Genomic DNA, 13,269 nt, shown 5'->3' with positions numbered 1-13,269 from the left:
TAGGGCTTCCTTGAAAACTTTTCCTACAAAATATGAAGCACCGTCTGTTTGAACACGGTACGGCAACCCAAAGTGACTAAACAGGTCAAGCAAACATTTAACAAGTGCCTTAGCAGTAACTTTCCTAAGAGGTACAGCATGCATGTACCTAGTGGAGGTATCACCGACTGTAAATAATATTCAAACCCACTAGAAGTTTTAGGCAGAGGTCCTACAATGTCACACTGTACTGTTGTAAAGGGCTCAGGTACGTGAGGTACTCCTACAAGTGGAAAAGGTGGAATAGACTGATTGGCTTTGCCTACCTTTTGTCAAAAATGACAGTACTTACGATATTTAGTGACATCTCTCCTCATACCTGGCCAATAGAACTTTCTGGCCAGCCTGTTGAACGTCTTTCGGACACCTTGATGTCCAGAAAAGCGACCGTCATGGGCCAGAGCTAGAACATGTTTGTAAGTGTGTGGGATAACTATTTAAGTGATAGACGCCCAGTCCGCGTCTTCCTCTGACATAGTCGGTGGGAGCCAGCGGCGGCACAAAACACCGTCTTGACTGAAATATCTCGTGGTAGGGCCTGAATCGGATACCTGGTCAAACAAGAGCTGTAATGAATCGTCTTGCTCTTGTGCAGCTATTAAAGCAACTCTCCCGGTCACAGCATTAACTGCGGAAGAAATGTCTTGGGAAGCAATTGGGTTAGCAAAAAGTCCTTCTAAGGACAGTAAATCATCTACATCAGGAGTTACATTATGATCATTAGTCATTGACATAAAACGAGTCACAGCACACAAAGGGAAAACACCGGGCATATCATCGTCAAGCTGTTGCAGCAAATTGTTACCGAGTATGAGATCCACTCTCAAGCAACAAGGAGACTTGACACGTACTAACACAGGCAGCTCGTGCTCACCGGCTACGTTTAGCTATACCTGAAAAACCAAAGGAGCTGCACCTTTACCCCAAAGGGCGCCCAAAACGACGTTTTGTCAGTCTTCCTCGCCGCAACAACACTCTCTTTGATGAGAGTTTGGTGACAACCCGAGTCTCTCAAAATAGTGACTGGTGTGTCGACACCATCAACTTCTACCGTGCCTTGTGACAAAAAGGGACGAAAGGTACCAACGTCTGGGTCCTTCGCAAAACTCTCCTGGAAAAGATCAAAGTCTCATTAGGCGAAAACCGAAACTGCAACCTCTCGTGCTTCACCATATTTGGCTGCAGCCTTGTCCAACAAAAATTCGCCTTATGACCCGGCTTTCCACAGAAACTACAAGTAAATCAGAAAATTAGGACGCCCCATTAGGTGGCGAACGAATCCAGCTCCTCCTGTCATGCACAAAATTATTACTCACAAAATTACCATTGTTAGTCCACCCATGCCTCAAAACAAATCCATCAGCATGCTTAGAAAAAAATATCACAAGTATCAAAAGGTCGTTAGTGAATCCTGGCAAGATCGCCAAAACTGTTAAGCTGTCTCTTAATTTACTTTAATATCCAGGTTCTAGGCGTAACCAAACAAAAAAAATTGAAGTAAAATTAAAAGGGAATAAAAATAAATAAAGTAAACCTTTAAGAATTTAATTAAATTAAATATTAACACAATAAAGAGCCTTGTAGGCTGTCACAACAAATTGATTCACCATCGAAACCTTTAAGACACAAGTGATACTAAACATCGAAACATCAAAAGAATAAAAATAAAGCATTGGATTACGTTAACACTACATAAACATATAAAAACTAACACTGAAATTAACTAACGTGAAACAACACTGAATTACTTAAATGTAACTAAACAAGCACTGATGGACACATAAGACATAAATAGGTACTCACATAGATATACCACATTGGTGGTGACAGGAACAATCACAGAAATAAAATGAAGTATAAGTAACAGGTGACAGGTGTCACTCAAAAGAACGTGAACTAATGACAAGGAGGATTGTACTGCCCTCCCTCTACTGGTGAGCACTATATATAGGGTCCAACTCCGCTAATGAGACCAGACAGCGGGTGAAACATGGGTCGTGTAACGATCCAGATGGTCGTTAGAGAGAAAGAATGCTTGTTACAAACTAAATGAAGAAATAAGATGAGCTTGAACAAATAATAACAGTTAAAAACCTTAACAGCACAGGGTAAGGTGACTAGATTATATAATAGTAAATATAACACATCATTACAGGAATAATATGGAACATGGGAGCATGTTATAAAAAAAATAGAAAAATAGGACACGGTCGTAACAATATATATATATATATATATATATATATATATATATATATATATATATATATATATATATATATATATATATATATATATATATATATATATATATATATATATATGCTGATAACCACAAGGAAAGAAGAAAACACGAAGTTCCCAAGCGCTTTCGTGTAATTCACATCTTCAGGGGTGAGTACAGACTAGAGAGAGTAATACAAATCAAGGTGTATATATACAGAGGAGGGTGAGACCAGGTCCACAATGGTCAGGTATTAGGTAATGACCCTATTAATGCGCACCTACAGTGATTTACTTGCATATATATATATATATATATATATATATATATATATATATATATATATATATATATATATATATATATATATATGTATATATCAAGTATATATGCAAGGAAAGAAAATGTTTCCAGTGCTTGTAATTCACATCTTCAGGGTGAGTACTATGATATTAACTAACTATTATATATATATATATATATATATATATATATATATATATATATATATATATATATATATATATATATATATATATATATATATATATGACATTTTTGTACTGAAATAAGAAATCATTCTCACTCACACTAACGCTGGGTTAGAAAGATAGACACAGACATAGAGACTCACAAAAGATATGCCAAAGATCATGTAAGGACTAGAACATATATTTATGTTTGTCATGTGCTTGTAACTCTTAGGAACACGCATGTCATGTGGTATCTGTTTACGCCTCCACTGCACACAAGCTATTAATAACTTGTTATTTTACTATTATCGTATTGTTGTTCTAAGTTACCTAGGTTAATTGTATATCTATGTGTGTCATTAATATGCATCATTTGTGTTACTCTGTCAAGTCAAACCAAGAGTAGTATTAATTAGTTATAAGACTATTTGACAACTGTCCTGAGTCACGTGAGCTAAGACGCTCCTCACTCACATGCTGTGTGGCCAGAGACTCTCTCCCTAGTGGTATAGGATATAGGCAGGACGTGTCCACACCCACCCAGTACAGACGTGTTCAGTCTTCTACAATACCCTAGTGGTATCTGGTAATTAGTGGCACGTTAACTTAGGCCTAGGAAGGGATCCTGGTGTTAAGGAATCTCCTATTTGGTAGGAAATAACCAGTTGGTTGTGATTGCTGTGTATATATTGTGATGTCTGTGTTTAATATAGTTAATGTTAAGTAGTATTCATTTGATTTAACTCCTTTATGGTATATTTTCACCCTTCCGGCATCACTCTTAATTTAATATACAATCACTTATTCCCTTAAATTCCATGGTTGCTAGACAGTACTCCTTTAAGAACATAAATTGAATTATTTAATTATCTTCCCATTTGTGACTCACTTACTCCAACTTATTCTTATTTATTCAAGTACACTCAGGTGAGTAGGTTTTTGTGGGGATAATTATTGCTGTGTTCCCTGTTTGTTCCTTTATTTGATGATAACTTGGGGTAGGTTTCACTCCCCAGGTGTAAAAGATATTGGGATCACGACAATGATGACTCTTACATACTCACCCTAATGGGTCAGAATAATATCAAACAGATAAACTTTATCACAGAGACTCTGTCAGAGAAGTACAGCTGAAGCACAGTTCCTACTGCCACGACTGGAAACGGGTCAACACCCGTGACCCGTCACACTACAAACCTGTTACTCGTTGGCACAACAAACTTATGACCTGAATATATTTGGTTGGTTATAAACCTGCATTGATAATTAAGTTTTATTTCATAAATCATAACACATGATTTTCCCAAAACAAAATTACAATATTTATTTTTTTCCATAAAACAGTATTGACTATTTCTCAGATAAATAAACTGTATTTAGAAGAACTTAGAGCATATAGAGCTGAGCAGAGTGACTCCATTGTTAGAAGCACTGAAGTGTTTTTGACTCGCTGCCGCTGCACAACCACAGATCTTGCCACTGTGCTGAGTACACGAAAAGCAGTTTTCTTGTAGTACCACCAATGAAAGAAATGGTCTCAGCTACACCTGGAGCCACAGCCTTATGTCGTCATCACCCGACCATTGACCCCGCGGCCAAAAAAAAAAAACACACATTCTATTGGTGATTTTTATAACGTTACCAGACACATCATTATACCATCGAAACTAATGAAAAAAGGTTTGGTAATAAATATTATATAGTTTTTGAAAATTCTTCTGTAAAAACTTATTTTTGGCACCTTCGGCTCAAATAACACCGTATCTAGTGCTCAAAGTCTTAAAAGTTCATTGAGTTAGCTTAAAAAAATATCATTGTGGTCGATCGCTTTATAATAAACCAGTATTTGAGGAGGATGTTAAAGTCATTGCTGTAAGAGAATATATTTGACTGTATCATCACTATAAACTTGTATTTTTAAGCCCAAAATAAGGTGATAATGCATAACAAATTTACGACTTTTTTTTAATTCGACTAAAAAAATTCTCAGGAGAAATCTCAGACTACAGTAGTCCCATCTTGGCCCGCCCCCGGGTCAGGTGGATCAGCCTTGTAACCTGTGACCCACTATGATCCACTATGACGCTGTAACCGGTGATGACAACCACCACTACAAAGAGTATAAACCACTGACTTCATCCCAACAGGTGTAGTGGTGTAGTGGTAGCGGTAGGTGTAGTGGTAGAGGTAGGTGTAGTGGTGTGTGGTGGTAGAGGTAGGTGTAGTGGTAGAGGTAGTGGTAGAGTGAGGTGTATGGTGTAGTGGTAGAGGTAGGTGTAGTGTGTGTGTGGTAGAGGTAGGTGTAGTGGTGTAGTGGTAGAGGTAGGTGTAGTGGTGTAGTGGTAGAGGTAGGTAGTGGTGTAGTGGTAGAGGTAGGTGTAGTGGCAGTGGTAGAGGTAGGTGTAGTGGGTAGAGGTAGGTGTAGTGTGTAGGGTGGGAAGGGGTAGGGCGTAGTAGAGGTAGGTGTAGTGGTGGAAGAGGTAGGTGTAGTGGTGTAGTGGTAGGGTGTAGGTGTAGTGGTGCAGGGTAGAGGTAGGTGTAGTGGTGTAGTGGTGCAGTGGTAGAGGTAGGTGTAGTGGTGTAGTGGTAGAGGTAGGTGGGGTGGTGTAGTGGTAGAGGTAGGTGTAGTGGTGCAATGTAGTGAGGTGGGGTAGAGGTAGGTGGTGTAGTGGCAGTGGTAGAGTGTAGGGGTAGTGGTAGGCAGGTGTAGTGGTGTAGTGGTAGAGGTAGGTGTAGTGGTAGAGGTAGGTGTAGTGGTGTAGTGGTAGAGGTAGGTGTAGGGTGTAGAGGTAGGTAGGTGTAGTGGTAGAGGTGTAGTGGTGCAGTGGTAGAGGTAGGTGTAGTGGTGTGGTGGTAGAGGTAGGTGTAGGGGTGTAGTGGTAGTAGGTGTAGGCAGAGGTAGGTGTAGTGGTGTAGTGGTAGAGGTAGGTGTAGTGGTGCAGTGGTAGAGGTAGGTGTAGGTGTAGGTGGTAGAGGTAGGTGGTAGTGGTAGAGGTAGGTGTAGGTGGTGTAGTGGTAGAGGTAGGTGTAGTGGTGTAGTGGTAGGTAGGTGTGTAGTGGTAGAGGCAGGTAGTGGTGTAGTGGTAGAGGTAGGTTTAGTGGTGTAGTGGTAGAGGTAGGTAGTGGGTGTAGTGGTAGAGGTGTAGTGGTGTAGAGGTGGTGTGTGGTAGAGAGTAGGTGTAGTGGTGTAGTGGTAGAGGTAGGTGTAGTGGTGTAGTGGCAGAGGTAGGTGTAGTGGTGTAGTGGTAGAGGTAGGTGTAGTAGAGGTAGGTGTGTGGGTAGAGGTAGTGGTGTAGTGGGAGAGGTAGGTGTAGTGGGTGTAGTGGTAGAGGTGTAGTGGTGCAGTAGAGGTAGGTGTAGTGGTAGAGGTGTAGTGGTGTAGTGGTAGAGGTAGGTGTAGTGGTGTAGTGGTAGAGGTAGGTGTAGGGTGTAGTGGTAGAGGTAGGTGTAGTGGTGTAGTGGTAGAGGTAGGTGTAGTGGTGTAGTGGTAGAGGTAGGTGTAGTGGTGTAGTGGTAGGAGGTGGGGTGGGTAGAGGTGGGTGTAGTGGTGTAGTGGTGAGAGGTAGGTGTAGTGGTGTAGTGGTAGAGGTAGGTGTAGTGGTGTAGTAGAGGTAGGTGTAGTGGTGCTGGGGGTGTAGTGGGGAGGTAGGTGTGAGAGAGGTAGGTGTAGGGTGTAGAGGTAGGTGTGTGTGTGGGTAGAGGTAGGTAGTGTGTAGCAGAGGTGTAGGTGTGGTAGAGGTGGTACTGGTAGAGGTAGGGTGGCAGAGGTAGGTGTAGGGTGAAAGTAGAGGTAGGGGTGAAAGGTAGAGATAGGTGTAGTGGTGTAGTAAGAGAGTAGGTGGTAGTGGTAGAGGGGGTAGTGGTGTAGTGGTAGAGGTGTAGTGTGGTAGAGGTAGTGTGTAGTGGTAGAGGTAGTAGTGGTGTAGGTAGGCAGTGGTAGAGGTAGTGGTGGTGTGCGGGTAGAGGTAGGTAGTAGTGGGAGATGTAGGTGGCAGTGCAGAGGTAGGCAGGTGGCAGAGGTAGTGTGCAGTGTGCAGTGGTAGAGGTAGGAATTAGAGATAAACAAAGTTGAACACATGTAACTATTGGCTCACCATGCTTTGTGATGCTGTTTCAACCATGTTATAAGAGTCTCATAAAGAATGAAAGTGGAGGATAATGGAAACTTATCTCTCACTGAGTTTCGACTTTTCAAATCTACTCTTTCCCGAGCCAACATTACAGTTCTAAAGCATTCATCCTCAAACCTCCTCTACCCCCACATGTAATATATAACTGAATGGAAGGTTTTCTGAGGAATCTTAGTTTTCTAATGAGTTATTATTAATCTCCTAAACACGCCAAACATCTATCATAAAAACAAATTTCAACAACCAATTTTTCAGAAAATAAAAATGTTTCAAAATAAAAAGAAAAAGTAACATCATTCCTAGACTTTCAAACATATGTATCATTGAAAAATTGGCAATTGATGGGGTACAAAAACAATAGCTTCTGGATTGTTTAGCAACATTTGAGACTGCATATCCGGCATAATACTATATCAGGACAATATTGACATCTTATACTCGGAGTCAATGAACTTTGCTGAGTTTGCGCTGGTGATGATGTAATAAAACAGGTACGTGGATTTATATAAGGATGTAAGCACGAGTAAACAGTAGGAAGCTCACATACCCGGACTGGGTCGAGTTGAAAGGACTTCAAACAACAGCATTTGCTATAAACAGGTGAATTATTTACACCAGACTTCCGGAGTGTTTCTTATGTGTCGCCTAAGAAGGTATACGAATACAAGGAAGGATGTAACGCCGAAGGTTTTGGGCTGTGTTGGAACGTGTTGAAGAAGTTGAAGGGATTGGCAATGCAAAGGTTGAAAAGCAAGGGATTGGGAAGGTAAAATGCAAAAGTGCTGAAGGTGCTGGGCGTGCTAAAGAGATTGAAGGTATTGGTTGTTAAAGGCAATGGAAAGTGTTGGGATGAGGCTGAATGAGAAGGTGTTAATGAAGAAGGTATTGAAGGAAACGTGAAAAGTGTTAAAGGTGTTGGTTACTAATAATGCATGTTGAATGTACATGACTACAGTTAATGTAATAAATGAAAGTTGAAGACAAGGAATGTGATGGAAGGTGTTACAATGCAAAGTGTTGAAGGTACAATAGAATGTAAGGATTGAAGGCGTTGAAGGTGAACAGTAAAGATTGGAAGGTAATGGAAGAGATTGGAATTTGTTGAAGGTAATACATTAATAAGTATCAAAAAGACGGAATTTATAGGAAGGAGGTGGAAGGTAATGGCGATTAAAGGAATAAATGCAAGTAACAATAAATAAAGGTAATGCAAAGGCTGAAGGTGTTAAGGTATAAGGGCAATGCAAGGATTGAAGAAGAAGGTAATGGAGCAAAAGAAGGTAATGTACAAAATAATAAAAGGAGGTAATGAGGACTGGGCAAAGGAAGGTGTTATAAGGTAATGCAAAAGTGTTGGAAAGGCAAGGAAGGTTATATGCTTTTAAGCAGTTAGAAGGTAAAGGTAAGTTGTTGAAAGGTTAAGTGTCGGGTACGCAAGGATTGTGGGCAGGTTGGGCAGAAAGTAAAAGATTGGAAGCGTAATGCAAGTGGATAAGGATATTGCTGTAGCTTAAGGATTGAAGAAAAGAAGGTGTTATATGCTTGGGTTAAGAAGGTGCAAGCTGTTGAAAGGTACAGAAGCAAAGGAAGATGCTGGAAGGTGTTTCTATGAAAGCAAGGTGTTTGCAGTTGGGAAGGTGTTGAAGAATCAAGGGGTATTTAGGATAAGCAAGAAAGTTGATGGGCATTTAGGATGTGTGTGTGTGTGTGTGTGTGTGTGTGTGTATTTGAGTGAAAGTGAGGTACTGAGTGTGGGTGGCGTGTGTGGGGTGAGGTGAGGTTGGTTGGGTGTTCATGAGTGAAGGATCTGTGTGGTGGTTGGTTGAGTGAGCTGACTCACACTTTATCTACCTGGATACAGTGGAGCTGATCTACATATTTTATCTCCGGACACAGTGAGCTGACTTATATACTTATCTCTCCTGGAAGGTGAGCTGACCATATACTTTATCTTCCTGGACACAGTGAGCTGACTCAACATTTTGCCCACCTATATTATGAGCGATCACAACTTTATTCTGACACAGTGAGCGACTCATATATACACTCAAACAGTGAGCTGACTCATACTTCATCTTCCTGGGACACAGGAGCTGACCTAGCATTTATCTTCTGACACAGAGCTGACTCACACATTACCCACCGACACAGTGAGTTGGACTCCACAGGCATTTTATCTACCTGGGACAACAAGAGCTGACTCACATACTTATCTCTCCCGGACAGCAAGGAGATCATACTTCATCTCCCGGGCACAGTGAGCTGACCTATACATTTTCAACTACCTGGACAGTGAGCTGACTCATACTTTATCTACTTGGACACAGGAGTTGACCACATACTTATCTACCTGGTCACAGTGAGCTGACTTACATTTATCTTCCTGGACACAGTGAGCTGACCCACACTTTATCTACCTGGACACAGTGAACTGACCTACTGATTCACTGGACACAGTAATGAGGGGATGGTTCTGCCATTCGAACCACTTTGGTGGCTCCTGGCTGGCCCTGCTTCGCCCATAGTCAAATAATATAGCATTTTATGACTAGTTCTCTATTATTTTATACCATTATTTATACTTGTTAAGAAATTGCTATGAATATCTACTTGATATATGAGTGTCTTGAACAGATATTGTCATGTAGGTAATATGAAGAAGACTCTGTTATCAGGGCTGTGTCAGAAAGTCTGGTAATATTTTTGAGAGTGGATAAATCTTCTCTCTGTCTCATTCAGAAACATGGAGGTGGTGGTGGAGGATGAGGATAATGATGCCATATGGACAATGACAAGGTTTCATTGTAAGTAATGCTCTCAGACCCAGGCTCTGCAATAACAACTACATACATTGATTCACATTAGCATTTATACCAAACAATTTGTTTGACAAGAACATGTTTTTATTATGTACATTTCGCTTTATAATCTCACATCACTGACCGTAAGTGACATTCTGTGTTATAGAATACAATGTCACTCACGACCTACTTCATAAACATATTGTAGACAAATCATTAAAAAAAATAAATGTAGGCAATTTTATAATATATGCAGTACACAGACACACACACACACATATATATATATATATATATATATATATATATATATATATATATATATATATATATATATATATATCTATATATATATATATATATATATATATATATATATATATATATATATATATATATATATATATATATATATATATATATATATATATATATATATATATATATATATATATATATATATATATATATAATAGTCACAAAGTGCCGTACTCTGCTCACTTAGTGGCACGGGTAGTCTCGAGTGTTTCATGTATAAGTCAAGAAATATGCCTTATGGAAATATGTTCAGGGATGCTTTGAAAATCTTGTGGTTTAGAGGTAAAATTCTATATATAAGATTTGCCCAGTCCTGAGGAAGAAGCAAGGATTTACACATATTTATTTATATATATATATATATATATATATATATATATATATATATAGTATATATATATATATATATATATATATATATGCAAGTAAATCACTGTAGGTAAAAGTGTGACCAGTAAAGTTGATAACCACAAGGAAAGAAGAAAAACACGAAGTCTCAAGCTGCACCACGTCTCAGGTGAGTACAGACTCTAAGGAGAAGCAAAACAAGGTATATATACAGAGGAGGTGAGATCAGTCATCAATGGTCAGGCATTAGGTAATGACCCTAGTAATCTTTAAACAGCACCGAAATTGTCGCAGTCAGTTCAGAGGGTAAGGGTGACCAACCTTTCAATTGCTACAAATCTTCTTAATTACAAATTGTCCAGCTTGTAAAGGCCATTACTTCAAATTCTAAGCAAGTTGAATGCTTGCATGTTTAATGAGACTTAGACTTATGATTTCCTAATGTCAATTGAATTACAAGGCAATATTGAGAGTGCATTATCTCAGGTGTCAATGCAATGCTTGTTATCCTCAAACAGAATGTAAACAGAGCATTGATTCCTCGGCCTGTCCAACACTGTATTTATCTTGGCTTAAGCTCCACAAGATCTTGCCTGCCGCCACCTAAATAAAATGATATGCATTCCTTGTTGAACTTTTATAATGCAGCCACTTGTATTGTTAGAGTTCTTGATCAACATTTGTTTAACAGTGCATGAGTTTATAAATGCTACAATGATTATCACCCAGGCTTACTGTAAAGGAATTTGAGAGAAATTTTGTAGTCGGTAATATCAAGAGATTCTTCTGGCTGCAAAATGGATCGGTTCGTAAAAAGATTTCTTAGTAATGTTTAGTAAATATCATCGCAAAGATCTTAGGGTATTTACAAAAAGTTGTTATGCAGTCTATGTCCAAGCCTTGTATTCCAAATGTCCAAAGATTCACCAAAGCACCCATTTCCTTAAGAAAAATAAGCATCTAGCATGTCAACAAAGCAGATAGCCAATAAGAAGAGAAAGGGATTAAACAAAGATGATTATGATTCTAAAATGAATGACCTTCGTGTGATGCTGCAAATACTATTCTAAAACTCATAAATAATCCCTCTCAACACTGTCAACACTCCAGTTCAACAAAAACGAAGTCTCAATAGAGGCAAGCTACCTCATAAATATCTTATCAATGTCCTCCACTGCCATACATGTGCGGTGTAACAATCGCTGCTATAACCCAGCAAGACCCAAATTACAACAACACAATTTATAAATTATCTAAATGGTTAGTTTCTTTTACCAAATTTCAGTTGGCGTTACCAATCGCAATATCAAGAATAATATGATTTGTTGATAAACTTGTTAACTTATATATTAATTATGATTTTAAATCGGCTGCCTTTTGATGTAAATATCACCAGCAAAAGGTCCTCTGTTGAATACCACGGAAAGTTCCCTCATGATTCCCTGATATGCCTTATTGCTCCTTCGAAAGATGATTTCATTAACTTATCAAACTATGTATTAAGGATTGTTATTTGAATTCAGTGGAGAAACATTATGCTGCAAGAAGGCAAAACCACTCACTCAAAGCACAAACTTAGAAGTATGAATTCTCGAAGAAACTATTAAGTAACATTTGCCTTCACCACATAGTCTGGCTTGGCTATGTTGATGATGTATTATATCCTGGCCAAGCAACAGGACCAAAGCTTCCTGCTACAATCATAAACTTAGCCTCTACGAGATCAACCCACTGTGGAATTATAGAGGATCAGAAATTGCTATTCCTAGACTGTCTTTAATCCATAGAAGTAGCACTTCTGAAAGTCTAGTGACGAGAGAAACCAAACGCAATGGGCAGGTTCATACATTTATTATTATTCTGCCTCCATAACAAAGTCAGCCGTATTTTCAGTAATGTTTTTGATGCACGAGAACTGCAGCCCGAACTCATTGACAGAAATATAAATATCTATACATTGGCTCAAACCTTATATACCTAGATTCATCATAGACAAAACGTGCCTGAATACCAAGAAAATCTGAGAACTGATCCCAAGTCAACGCCGACTATAAGAATCTCTGAAGATTACCATTTCAAAAAATTTTCTTTAAATTCCTTTTGTGGGGTCTGGGAAAACTCGAATCTCAATGTGTAGACGAGAATCCCATGCACTGTTAAACAATGTTAATTAGATCCCCCAACAACACAATTGGTTGCATTTATAAGGTTCCTTGTATGAATGTAATATGTTTACTTAGGCCAGATAGGTAAAGACCGGTAAATTCAGATTCAAACAAGATAAATACAGTGTTAGGACAGGCCAGGAATTCACTGCTCTTGTTTTACATATCTATTTGAGGGATAACAAGCACTGCATTGACTGACAATGCCTCACATCTGTAATCTTAACCGATGTAGGAACATCATAGAATTCCAGTCTCATTAAACATACAGAAGCATCTGTCATGAATTTATAATGGCAAAATAAGCTGACAATTTTGTAATTTGGTGCATGAATTATAGAAGTCAGGTCAGAGTGTTTGAGTGCACCTAAACTCTTCACCAGTTACAATTCTCTTAATTTATAAAATTGTCTAGCCATACGCGCATTACTCAAACTATGTTGAATGCTTCACATGTTTATCACGAGACTAGTTCTATGATGTTCTACTGTCAATCAAATTACAATGCATATTGAGGAGGATTATCCCAGTCAATGCAATGGTTTACATTCTTTAAAATGAAATAAAATAGAGCAGTGAATTTCTTGGCCTGTCCTAACACTGTATTTATCTTGTTTAAGTCTAAAGGTCTCATCTGTCTGCCTAAGAGGCATGTACCCTTGGTGAAGGAACCTTATAATGCAACCAATTGTGTTGTTGGGGAGTTCCTGATTATAATTGTTTAATATGCATGGAATATAAACGCCACATTGTTCCAGGTTTGCCTGTGAA

The sequence above is a fragment of the Homarus americanus genome, unplaced genomic scaffold (assembly GCF_018991925.1).
Source record: "Homarus americanus isolate GMGI-L3 unplaced genomic scaffold, GMGI_Hamer_2.0 scaffold15544, whole genome shotgun sequence".
Lineage (NCBI taxonomy): Eukaryota > Metazoa > Arthropoda > Malacostraca > Decapoda > Nephropidae > Homarus > Homarus americanus.
The sequence above is the reverse complement of the archived record's forward strand: the minus strand, read 5'-3'. Positions refer to the sequence as shown.